The sequence below is a fragment of the Gossypium arboreum genome, chromosome 2 (assembly GCF_025698485.1).
Source record: "Gossypium arboreum isolate Shixiya-1 chromosome 2, ASM2569848v2, whole genome shotgun sequence".
In the NCBI taxonomy this organism is placed as follows: domain Eukaryota; kingdom Viridiplantae; phylum Streptophyta; class Magnoliopsida; order Malvales; family Malvaceae; genus Gossypium; species Gossypium arboreum.
The window spans coordinates 7,061,804-7,073,215 of record NC_069071.1 but is presented as its reverse complement, the minus strand read 5'-3'; the positions used below and the strand labels follow the sequence as shown (position 1 = coordinate 7,073,215).

At 36.7% G+C, this 11,412-nt stretch overlaps 1 long non-coding RNA gene and 1 other non-coding gene across 2 annotated transcripts; both read right to left on the bottom strand.

Annotated features, from left to right (window-relative positions):
• Positions 1-222: 222 nt before the first annotated feature.
• LOC128289439 (uncharacterized) lies at positions 223-2,144 on the bottom strand. The gene is made up of 2 exons (XR_008279082.1): positions 2,058-2,144; positions 223-479 (listed from the first exon to the last, which is right to left on the bottom strand). It is a non-coding gene; the product is annotated as an uncharacterized LOC128289439 (long non-coding RNA).
• Positions 2,145-5,666: 3,522 nt separating this feature from the next.
• Positions 5,667-5,773, bottom strand: LOC128289634 (small nucleolar RNA R71). The gene has a single exon (XR_008279278.1). It is a non-coding gene; the product is annotated as a small nucleolar RNA R71 (small nucleolar RNA).
• Positions 5,774-11,412: the final 5,639 nt, after the last annotated feature.

The window sequence follows — 11,412 nt, the reverse complement described above, 5'->3', positions numbered from 1 at the left end:
ACACGCCCGTGTGCTAGGGACACGCCCATGTCCTAAACCCGTGTCCAAAAACCTGGACAAATACAAGGCTATTTTCCAAGCCATTTTGTCACACTCACAATAAATACACGCATACTTATACAATAACATACAACATGGCAAAATTAGGTACTTAAACATTCCTAACATGTCATGATTATGGCAATTTCACATGCAATAGATATCATAGATTTTACTCACATCTTTACCACATTCATACTATAATCATTATAAACTCATCACATAATACCATAGCACATGCATGCATAATTAAAATAGATTTACAACCCCATAATCAAAATAGGCCAACACATATGGTTAAAGCCATATCACATACTCTAATATTTAAACTCCTATACATGCCATAGGCTCAAAGTACTTGAAATCACTACACCAATAGCGTTAGCTTGACAGTGTGATAATATCTCTGACGGCCTCCAACCCGAGCTAACCTGGAAACTCTAGAAAACATAGAAAAGAAGAGGGGGGTAAGCTTTCGCTTAGTAAGTTCATATGAAAACAATAAGAACTCATTAACTTGTGTTATCAATGTTTACAACATATTCTCAAGTTCACTACAAGCTATCTTTCTGAGCAATGGTCACTAAATTATTTATATCTGGAGCTACAAAACTCCGAATTAAGTTCTGTTAATTTTCCCTGAAACTAGACTTATTTTCCTTTCTTTCATAAAATTTTCAGAATTTTTGGTTAAGCCAAATAGTACAGTTTATTCCTCAAAGTTACCCCTGATTCACTGTCTGACAGTTCCGACCCTTCTATACTAAAGTTCAATTATCTCATAGTACAAGACTCAAATAATGTTCTCGTCTATTTCTATTGAAACTAGGCTCATATGTATACTTATTGATTTTTTTCTAGAATTTTTGGTTGGGCCAATTAGTACAGTTTATTGGTTAAAGTCTCCCATGTTTCAGGGTATGACCACTCTAACCCCTGTGCACTACAAACTGAATTTCTCCCTGTACAAAATTCCAACGACCATGGTGTTTATTTCCCCTAAAAATAGACTCAATAAGGAATCCATGCATGTAAGGTATGACTCTTAATAATTTTTTACAATTTTTTTTGTGAATTTCTAAAGTCAGAACAGGGGATCTCGAATTCATTCAGACCCTGTTTTACAAGAATTCAAATATCACACAATATGGAATTCTTTTTCTTCCCCTGTTTCTTTCATGTGAAAATAGACTCATTAAGCTTTAATCCCATATTTTATTCTGCCTGTAACTCATTTTCCACTATTTTTAGTGTATTTTCAAAGTTACACTACTGCAGTAACTCAAATCTGTCAAGGCTAAATTACTCATTCATGATCATTGTTCACAAAATTAATACAACATCGTTTGTATAATCATCACCGAGACATTTATATCACATTTTTATTTACCATCTTATCATATTGTTGTTATGTCGAGTTTTCAACCCGAGGGTTAAGTACATACCTGTTCAAAGTATCCATTTCACAACGTTTACCAATACGTCCCTCTCATCTCGAGTATTCCTCCATTTGAGTAGAATTTTACCCGTTGAACACATCGTAATATAATTTGGATACATGGAAAGTTTGCACATAAGTGCCAAATATGTAGCCAAGCTACCATGTAACCCGCCCATAAGTGAACTCGGACTCAACTCAACGAGCTCGGATGCCTAGTTACATCTCACGAACTCGGACTCAACTCAACGAGTTCGAACATTCGCATCCATAAGTGAACTCGGACTCAACTCAACGAGTTCGGATGCTCAACCATCCTAGTGACATGTCACTTGTATCCTAATCTATTCCTAAGGTTCAAACGGGATTTTCCTCGAACACATATCCTTGCCATCTTCCGTAAAATACCGAAACCAATACTCGATAGCACTTTATATTTAACAGATAATACACATAACTTGCATTTTATTCGAAAATAACCACAAAGCATATATTTCATGATAAAAATCAGCATATCATATATTTAACATCAATAACTTAAAAATAACAATTATGCTACATTATTTACACATGAACTTACCTCGATACCACAAAGGTGAAAAAAAAGACGTAATTATCCCTTAATCGATTTCTTTCCGTTCTAGGTCCAAATATCAATTTTCATCATCTAAAATATCACATTCAACTTATTAAAACAATGTACTGATCAAATTAGTCCATTGACACACTTGGGCAATTTTTACAATTTTGCCCCTATATTTTGCCAAAATTACCAAATTACCCCTAGGCTCGTAAAATAATTTTCATCACATTTCTTTACTCCTTGAGTCTAGATGAACCATTTTCATAACTATAGCAACTCATAATTTCAACTATTTCACACATTTACAACTCATTTTACAACTTAGCAATCTAGCCCTTTTCAAGGTGTTTTCATGTAATTTCTTTCACAAAAGTTGTTTATTAGACAACTAGGACTCATAATCTTCCATAACAACACAGAAAACAACACATTTACTCTCATGGAAAAACCCTAGACTCTTCATCATTTTGCAAAATAGACCCCTCATATGAAAGCTCATGCTTTAGGGGTTCAAAAAATGTAAAAATCATCAAGAAAAAGCATTAAAATCACTTACTATAAAGGGAGTTTCTTTGCTGAAAGTTTCCATCTTCTAAACCCTTTCTTTGCTGCCATTTTTTTCGGTGGAGAGAAGATGAAGAAAAGATGATATTTTCTTTTCTTTATTTTATTACTTATTTGTCCAATAAGTCACCCCAACACTTACCTAACATGTTTGACCATTTCATTCCTTGTCTCATGGCCGGCCATCACTCTTTAAATGGCCTAATTTCACTTTAAAGACCCCCAATTTAAAATACAAGGCAATTTAACACCTTTAGGTATTAAAACTCAACTTTTACCTTTTACGCGATTTAGTCCTTTTTCGAAATTGGACTAGAAATTGCTAAAATTAACTTACCAAAATTTACATGCACTTATAAAATTATATTATAACACAAAATAATACTAAAATAATTTTCTCTAGCCTCGAAATAGTGGTCCCGAAACTACTATTCCGACTAGGCCCAAAATCGGGCTGTTACACGGAAGCCCAAACACCGCTTGTTATACTGTTAATAGAGTGATGATTAGGCCTATTTTAAAGAAAACTCTATATGAACTTTTCAAAAATAAAATGCCTAACATTAGCTATTTTCATCCCTTTAGATGTAAATATTTTGTTTTAAACAGTGGCAAAGATAATCTTGGCAAATTTGATACAAAAAGTGATGAATAAATCTTTCTTGGTTATTCTTTAAATTCTAAAGCTTATCAAGTTTTTAACAAAAGAACTTTAGTAGTAGAATAGTCTATATATGTTATTTTTTATGACTCTAATATTCCTTCTAGAAAGAATTCTAGTGTTGATAATGATAATAGAAAATTTTTTAACAATAATAAAGATGATCAATCATCAAATGAAAAAAATTCAAGAACAAACACAAGATGCTATAGAAGAACTTTCAATTGAGGAAAGGGAAGTCACTTATCCAAGAGAGTTCAACTATGTGAAGGATAGTATGATTTTGGGAGATCCATCTCAAAGGGTAATTACTAGATCTTCTCTTAGAAATACTTGTAAGTACGTTGCATTTATCTCATGCATTGAGCCTAAAAATATCAAAGAAGCATTCAACCATAATATATACATATTTTTATCCCATGCTTGGTATATTTATGGAGATTTATCATTAATTTTATTGAATTCGATGCTCCTAATCCTTTAATTTCATGTTTTATATTCAGGAGAGCATAGGAAAGTGAAAAGAGCAAGAAATGAGCCAAAAATGGACAAAATAAACTGATTTCAGTAATCCACACACCCATGTTAGACACACGGGCAGGCCACGCGCCTGTGTGTCATGGCTGTGTCGACTTAAACCAACTTAGAATTTCACACGGCCTGAGCACCCTTACACGGCCGTTCCCAGTCGAGCCCAAGTCTAATTCTATTCGGAAAGGCTAATTTTGGGCTTTCCAAAGTCTATATAAACACTCTAGAAGAGGATCAAAAGGGGACAGGCAGAATAGAACGCAGAGGATACTCGAAGACAGCCATCGGAATCAGCTTGGACGCAGGATCTACTTCAAGACTGAATATCTCCATTCAATTTCCTTAAAAGTTCTTTGGGTTTCTTTATGTTTTGTTGTTTTCCCAATTTTGAGATGTTTTCCCCCATCATTATGGACTAAACTCCCTAAATACCTAAGTGAGATGAAACCTAAGACAAATCTTATTACTATTTGAATTATATGATAAATACTTGTTCTTATTCTTAATTATGTGTTCTTAATTCTTACTTTAATGTTTCAGGATATTAATTCAAGTCTGATCTGCTTATTCAGTGGAGCAAAAGTCCCTGTTTAAGAGTAAATCTAGCATAATTAAGCAGAGTTGAATGCAATCCTAGACATAGGACGACGTAAATCTACTGGATTAGAGTTAAATCTAATAAGGGAATCTATAGATCGAGTTAATACGACAATAGGGGTTTTAATTAGAAAGAGAATCCAATTAATCAACCTAGAGTCAGTTGTTTTTAGTCTCGAGAGAGATATTAACATAAACTAGGGATTTCTACGGATTAAGTTAAATGAATAAATCATCTAGTTCAAAAGTAGTAAGCGAAGTCTAGGTGGATTCTTTCTTGAGTATTGTCTTCTCCATCGGTTTTCCAAAAGTATTTTCCTACTTTTATCTCTATCGTGTTCTTAGTTAATTAGATAGTTAATCTTAGTTTAAAAACATCCCTTTAATTTTTAGGCTAGATAATAAAAAGATAGTAATTACTAGTACTTTTAGTCCTTGTGGATATGATATTTCCGGTCTCACCATAAATATACTACTGTTCGAAAGGTGCGCTTGCCTTAGTCGAAATTTTTAGTTAGTTTAGTGATCATCAAGTTTTTGGCACCGTTGCTGGGGACTAAGATATTAGGAACGCTTAATTTTTATTACTTTAACAATTTTTATTGTTATTGCAATTTAATTTTGTTTTTATTTTAATTACTAATTTTTCTTTTATTTGCTTCTGGCAGGTTTTTATAGTTTATAACTAGAAGAAACCCGTCAGGACCTCTACTTTTTGACAGTGAAATTGAAAGTACGACTTGTAGAAATCGTAGAGAAATAAGGCGAAATCTACAGTATATAAAGGAAGAGTATGAGGACGACACCAATAATACCGAGGAGATGGCTGGAAATAAAAACAATCCGCTGCCTCCTGTGGTTGTCACAAATCTTGTGAATCAGAATCCTGCTCCTCGTACTATGTATGACTATGCTAAGCCTAATTTAGCGGGGGCTGAATCGAGTATTGTTAGACCTGCAATTGCTGCAAATAATTTTGAACTAAAACCTAACACTATACAAATGATTCAACAATCTGTTCAGTTTGACGGTTTGCAGGATGAAGACCCAAATACTCATTTGGCCAACTTCTTAGAGTTCTTTGATACTTTCAAAATAAATGGCGTTTCAGACAATGCCATTCGTCTTTGGTTATTTCCCTTTTCATTACGGAATAATAGTGGTTGAACTCGTTACCACGAGGGTCAATCACTACTTGGGAACAAATGACCGAGAAATTTTTGCTTACATATTTTCTGCCTACTAAAACGGCTAAATTGAGGAATGATATCTCTTCTTTTGTACAGATGGATTTAGAAACACTTTATGATGCATGGGAAAGATAAAAAGATTTATTGAGAAAGTGCCATCACCATGGGTTACCTTTATGGTTACAGGTTCAGACCTTTTACAACGGTGTAAACCCATCAACAAGGCAACTGATTGATACATCCACCAATGGAACCTTGAACAACAAAACACCTGAAGAGGCTTACGAATTTATTGAAGAGATGTCACTAAACAACTATCAGTAGCAAGTCATGAGAATGAAGCCGACAAAAGCAGCTGGTGTTTTAAACTTCGACACGGTCACTATGCTATCTAACCAGGTAGAACTATTGAATACAAAGATTGATGGTTTGTATGATTCTACTCAGGTATATTCAGTGATGAGGTGTGATTCAAATGGAGGAGGGATGCACAACACAGGCTATCCATCCTTCAACCCTAGCATCGAGGGAGAACAGGTCCACTATATGGGTAACAATTCTAGATCTCAAAATAACCCTTATAGTAACACTTACAATACAGGTTGGAGGAACCATCCCAATTTTTCATGGGGTGGTCAAGGGAATCAAAGGCTATAATACCCTCCAAGTTTTCAACAACCACCGTACCAATAGGAGAAAAACCTGAACCTTGAGGAGATGCTTACAAAATTTATCTCAGTGTCAGAAACTCATTTTCAGAATACTGAGACAACACCTGAAAATCAGCAAGCGCCGATCCAAGGGCTTCAAACTTAAATAGGTCAGCTTGCTAAGTTGATCTTTGAACGACCGCAAGGTGGCTTGCCTAGTAATATAGAAACTAACTCAAGGGAGCAACTCCATGCCATCACTGTGCATGAAAAAGAAAGGTTAGCTGAATCTAAATTTGAAACGAGGCAAGAAGCTATTGTAGGCAATGGTAAGGTTAAGGTGAGCTATGGTACACAAAATTCGGTAAGCAAAGAATATATACCTCGTGTGCCATACCCTAATGTGACAAGGAAAGACCACACAGACAAACAATTCGGTAAATTCCTTAAACTACTTAAAAAATTACATATTAACTTACCATTTATTAAAGCTCTTTCACAGATGCCAAACACAGTTAAATTTTTAAAGGAGCTTTTAGCAAACAAACGAAAGTTAGATGAGTCATCGCATGTGGAGTTAAATGCAGTTTGCTTAGCTATTTTGTAAAACAAGCTACCCAACAAACTAAAAGATCCAGGGAGTTTTATGATTCCTTGCCTAATTGGTAGTTTGAATGTTAATAATGTTTTAGCTGATTTAGGGGCAAGTATTAATGTCATGCCCTACAAGATGTTTAAGCAACTAGGACTAGGGAAACTCAAACAAACGAGGATGAGCATATAATTAGCAGATACAACTATTAGATTTCCTAGGGGTATCATTGAAGATGTGCTTGTTAAAATTGACAAATTCATATTCCCAGTCGATTTCGTTGTCTTAGACATGGATGAGGACAGTGACGCACCTTTAATTCTAGGTAAACCTTTTTTAGCAACTGCTAGATCTATCATTGATGTTGGAATAGGTGAACTCACACTTCGGGTAGGCGATGACATGATTAAACTCCAAGCTCGTGATTCTGATAGAAAGACTAGTGATCGAGATGATTACACAAGTTCTTTTAATGTGATAACCTTGTTGTTCAACCCTCTTTGCAGGAAAAACTTCTGAGAAGTTCAAATGAGCCACGTTCTAGTCCATGTAATGACAAGACTATCCGTGAAGAGCGAAGGTTACAGATCGAGGAACTAGATGAATGGCAAACATAGGTTAAGGAGAAACCGAGAATATACGATGAATCAAGGCAGTGCCATGACAAACTTAAAGGTGAATTGAATCAACTTAAGGTTGGAGACAAAGTACTGTTAGATGAAGCAGACCCTCCTATTGCCACTTCTGAACCTAATGGAGCAATACCTTTTGCGGTACTCAACGTTTTCTTATACGGTACAGTCAAGGTAACTCATTCCAAATTTGGCACTTTTAAGGTAAAAAGTACTCGTCTAAAACCTTATTTTGATAAGATTGATAGTAGGAATGAGGAGTTTCAACTCCTTGAACCACCATGACCGTGCAAATATGAGGTGAGTTGAGCTTAAACTCTAAATAAGCGCTTCTCAAGAGGCAACCTAAGCACTAACACCACTAATTAGTTTATTTTATCTATTTTTCATATTTTAATACAAGTACAGTGATCCACACAGCCAGGACACACGGACGTGTCCTTGGTCGTGTAGAAACAGGGCTAAAAATTCACAAGTATCGACATACACATGGCCATAAACGAGAGCCACACGGCCGTGTGAAGCACACGTCCAGGACACACGGACATGTCCTTGGCTGTATGAAACCTGGAGCTTAGTTTTTCAAAATTTAAACAGATCAGAGAGCCGTACGAAAAAGGCCCATCAGTGGTGTGCGAGACACGACTGGACCACACGGGCGTGTAGGCGAGCCACACGGGCGTGGGAGAAGCGAAGGACATAGAACACGGCCGTACGACATGGCCGTGAGAACCACACGACCTAAAATTACTGGTGTGTCCTACGCCGTGTAACGAATGGGCATTCAATGTTCTGATGAACACGGGCTAGTTTCGAGCCACACGGGCATGTGACACACCCGTGTGGCCCAACACGAGGCCGTTACATTACCGTGTCACCATAAAAAATAGCCTATTTCTTCATTCTTTTCTCTTCTCCCCCAAATTTCCCTAAACCCTAGCCGCCACAGCTTCATTCCCCCTCCGTCCGACCACCGTTCGAGCCATCTAGCCTCACCGTGTACTCCTCAACCCTTTGCGCATACACTTTCATCCTTTTTTTTCCCATTCCTCACTTATCCTTTCACCACCGACCAACATCGCCTCAAGCTTCTATCCCTACAACCCAGCCCCACCGCCGCACGGCTATCCCTTCCTCTCGCCACGGCTACCACCGCTCGCACCATCTAGCCCCGCTTCGACGTCCGTACGACTCCGCCGACTACTAACCCTACCGTCGGTCACGCCTTCTCAAACTTTGTTCTTGTCTTCCTTTATTATTATTAGCTTAATTATTATTTTGTATTTTGTTTCTATATTTTATTTTATTTCTCTTTTTCACTATTGATTTTATTTACTCCTTTGTTCTTGATTAGTTAGTTAATTCCTTGATGATAATCTTATGTGTTTGCTTCATTACATTCTGAACATTATTTTCAGTCATTTGATTTCATTTGTTACTTCTACTAATTCCAATAGTCTTCCACATATCTTCTATTTTCATTGTTGTTCTTAGTTTTATACTTTCATTTTTTTGCTCTGTTGCTTCATGGATTGGTCTTAGGTTTCTTTTAATAAGCATGTTGTTTCTTAGCCCTATTATATTCTATGTTTATTTTTATCCAATTTTGGAGCTTCGTTTAAATTTTTATTCTCTCCTTACATACAGCTATTAAGTGTGTTCAGTCATTCTAAAATATTTTTTAGGCCTATTATGACGAACACGCGAGGCAAGTTAAAAGTGGCCGTCTCCGCTTCGAAAAAGTGGAAGGGTCCTGGCACATCCTCCTCGAGCGCTCCGGCCACAACTCGCCACCCTTTGCTCCAATTTCCATCGAGCAACCAGGAGGATTTATATCAGCTTCTCAGCGTACGACCCCTCGGTGTGGGTCGTTGCATTGATTGGGCCACGCTAGAGCAGGTCACTTTGGTTGATGATATGCGCATGATTATTACCACAACCCTGTGGGATAGATTCTTCACTAACATCAAGTCTACCTACTCGAAGCTCACCTTAGAGTTTGGTGCCACATTTTCAGTCCAGTAGGTTATGTCAGTCCATGAAGAGCCCGGCACTATTACCTTTTGCCTTGGTGGGCTAGTGCAACATATGAGCGTCTTAGAGTTCGGTGCTGCTTTGAGACTTTACACAGAGGAGTTCATGAGCGCCGAGGACTTTCTTCAACTTCATAGACATATTCATTACTCACTTTCGTGATGTTGGACTGAGCTCACGGGCGGCCTCGAAGGCGACGCACCTCTCTCCGGCCCTACGGTATATTCACGCCCTATTAGCTCACACTTTGACAGGTTGGAGAGAGAGCATAGGAGTGGTTAGTAATTATGACGCCTATTTCCTGTGGAGCATGACTACCGGACATGTGTTTGATTTGGCGTATTTCATCGCACTCGCTTGTCGCAACCAAACTGAACGCCATAAGAAGGGCCCATCTTTCTCAGCCTTTACGTGACTCGTCTCACTCGACACTTCAATCTCCTCGACACGCCAGAGATGTCATCGACACTCACACTAGTAGGCCAGATGTCTCCTCAAGGAATTTCTAGTATGATTCACATGAGCATGATCGAGTGACGTCATGGATTCGATCCCCCTCAGTACCGGTTAGCTCGTTCTGATGATCAAGATGATCCATAGGACATTACTGATGATGTTCCTCCCCTTCATGAGGACCCACCTCCACCACCATCATAGAGTTACCGCCCCACTGCTGCCATCTTGACAGATATATTCGAGCGACTCACTCGCTTTGAGCAGCAGTGTTTTGAGCAGTTCGACAGCATCGATACCACTCTTCGACAGATTTGCAACCACCTTCACATCTCTCCTTCGGCACCGTCGACCCATGAGGCATCCAATAATGAGGACCTTTGAGTCTATTTTTTTATTATTATTAATTTTAATTTTAATTTTCTTTTATTTATTTTTGAAGACTTATGTTTTATATTTTATGTTTATCTTTGTGGTTATTATCTAGTAACCCTTTAATACAGTTGTTTATTTTCTTATTAGTAACTCAAAATCATGCCTTTCATTGGCCTTATCTACAATTCTAGCTTTCGTTATTCTAAGGATTTCATTCAAAAATTCAGGGCTGTTTCGCTTCTCCCCCTCTCTTCTGATATTATGCTTATATTGTTATTATTTATCTTTGTACATTGAGGACAATGTACATCTTAAGTGTGGGGAGTTTATTTATATGATTATAAAAAATCCCTGAATTTCTATCTCGTTTTTAAGTAATTTTCTCATATTACTATTAGAATGAATTTTGATTGACTTATTATTTTTATTTATATATTTTGTATTAAATCATAGGTAATCGTGCATTGATTGTTTAAACTTTAAGACATTAGAGAATCAAGCATGATAAGTTGATTTTTGAGAATTAAAATTTTTTAGGTTGTTTCCCCAAATTTAAGTATTATCTTGACATTTGAAATTCACAAGATTGACATCAAAAGCCATAATTTTTGTGCGATTTTGAGCCTTTAGAGCATATATCCCTTCTTGCTCACTTCTATTTTTGCTTATGAGTGTGTCAATACTGATTTTTTATTCTAGAACTTGCTTCGATTATACATGTCGAGACCACACCTTTGATTTGATATACTGAGATGATAAAGGCATTAGGTTTTAACCTACTCACTCCCTAAAAGGCCTACCTTCATAATTAACTCTTAGTGAACCCCCTTGAGCTTAAAACCTCCCTCTTAATTCACCATTAACATTAACCCATTAATCTCTTTTTGATTCCTTGAGAATTTTCCCTATTTAATTTGATCCTCATTTTGTCGAGATTTGATTTGAATAATTGCCTTGCTATGTTTTCCTATTCAATTAGTAGTTCTAAATATTTGACTTGTTCTTATTCTTAAAAAAATAATAATAATAATAAATGTATATATATATATATGTTGATTCTTATTAGTTCTTTG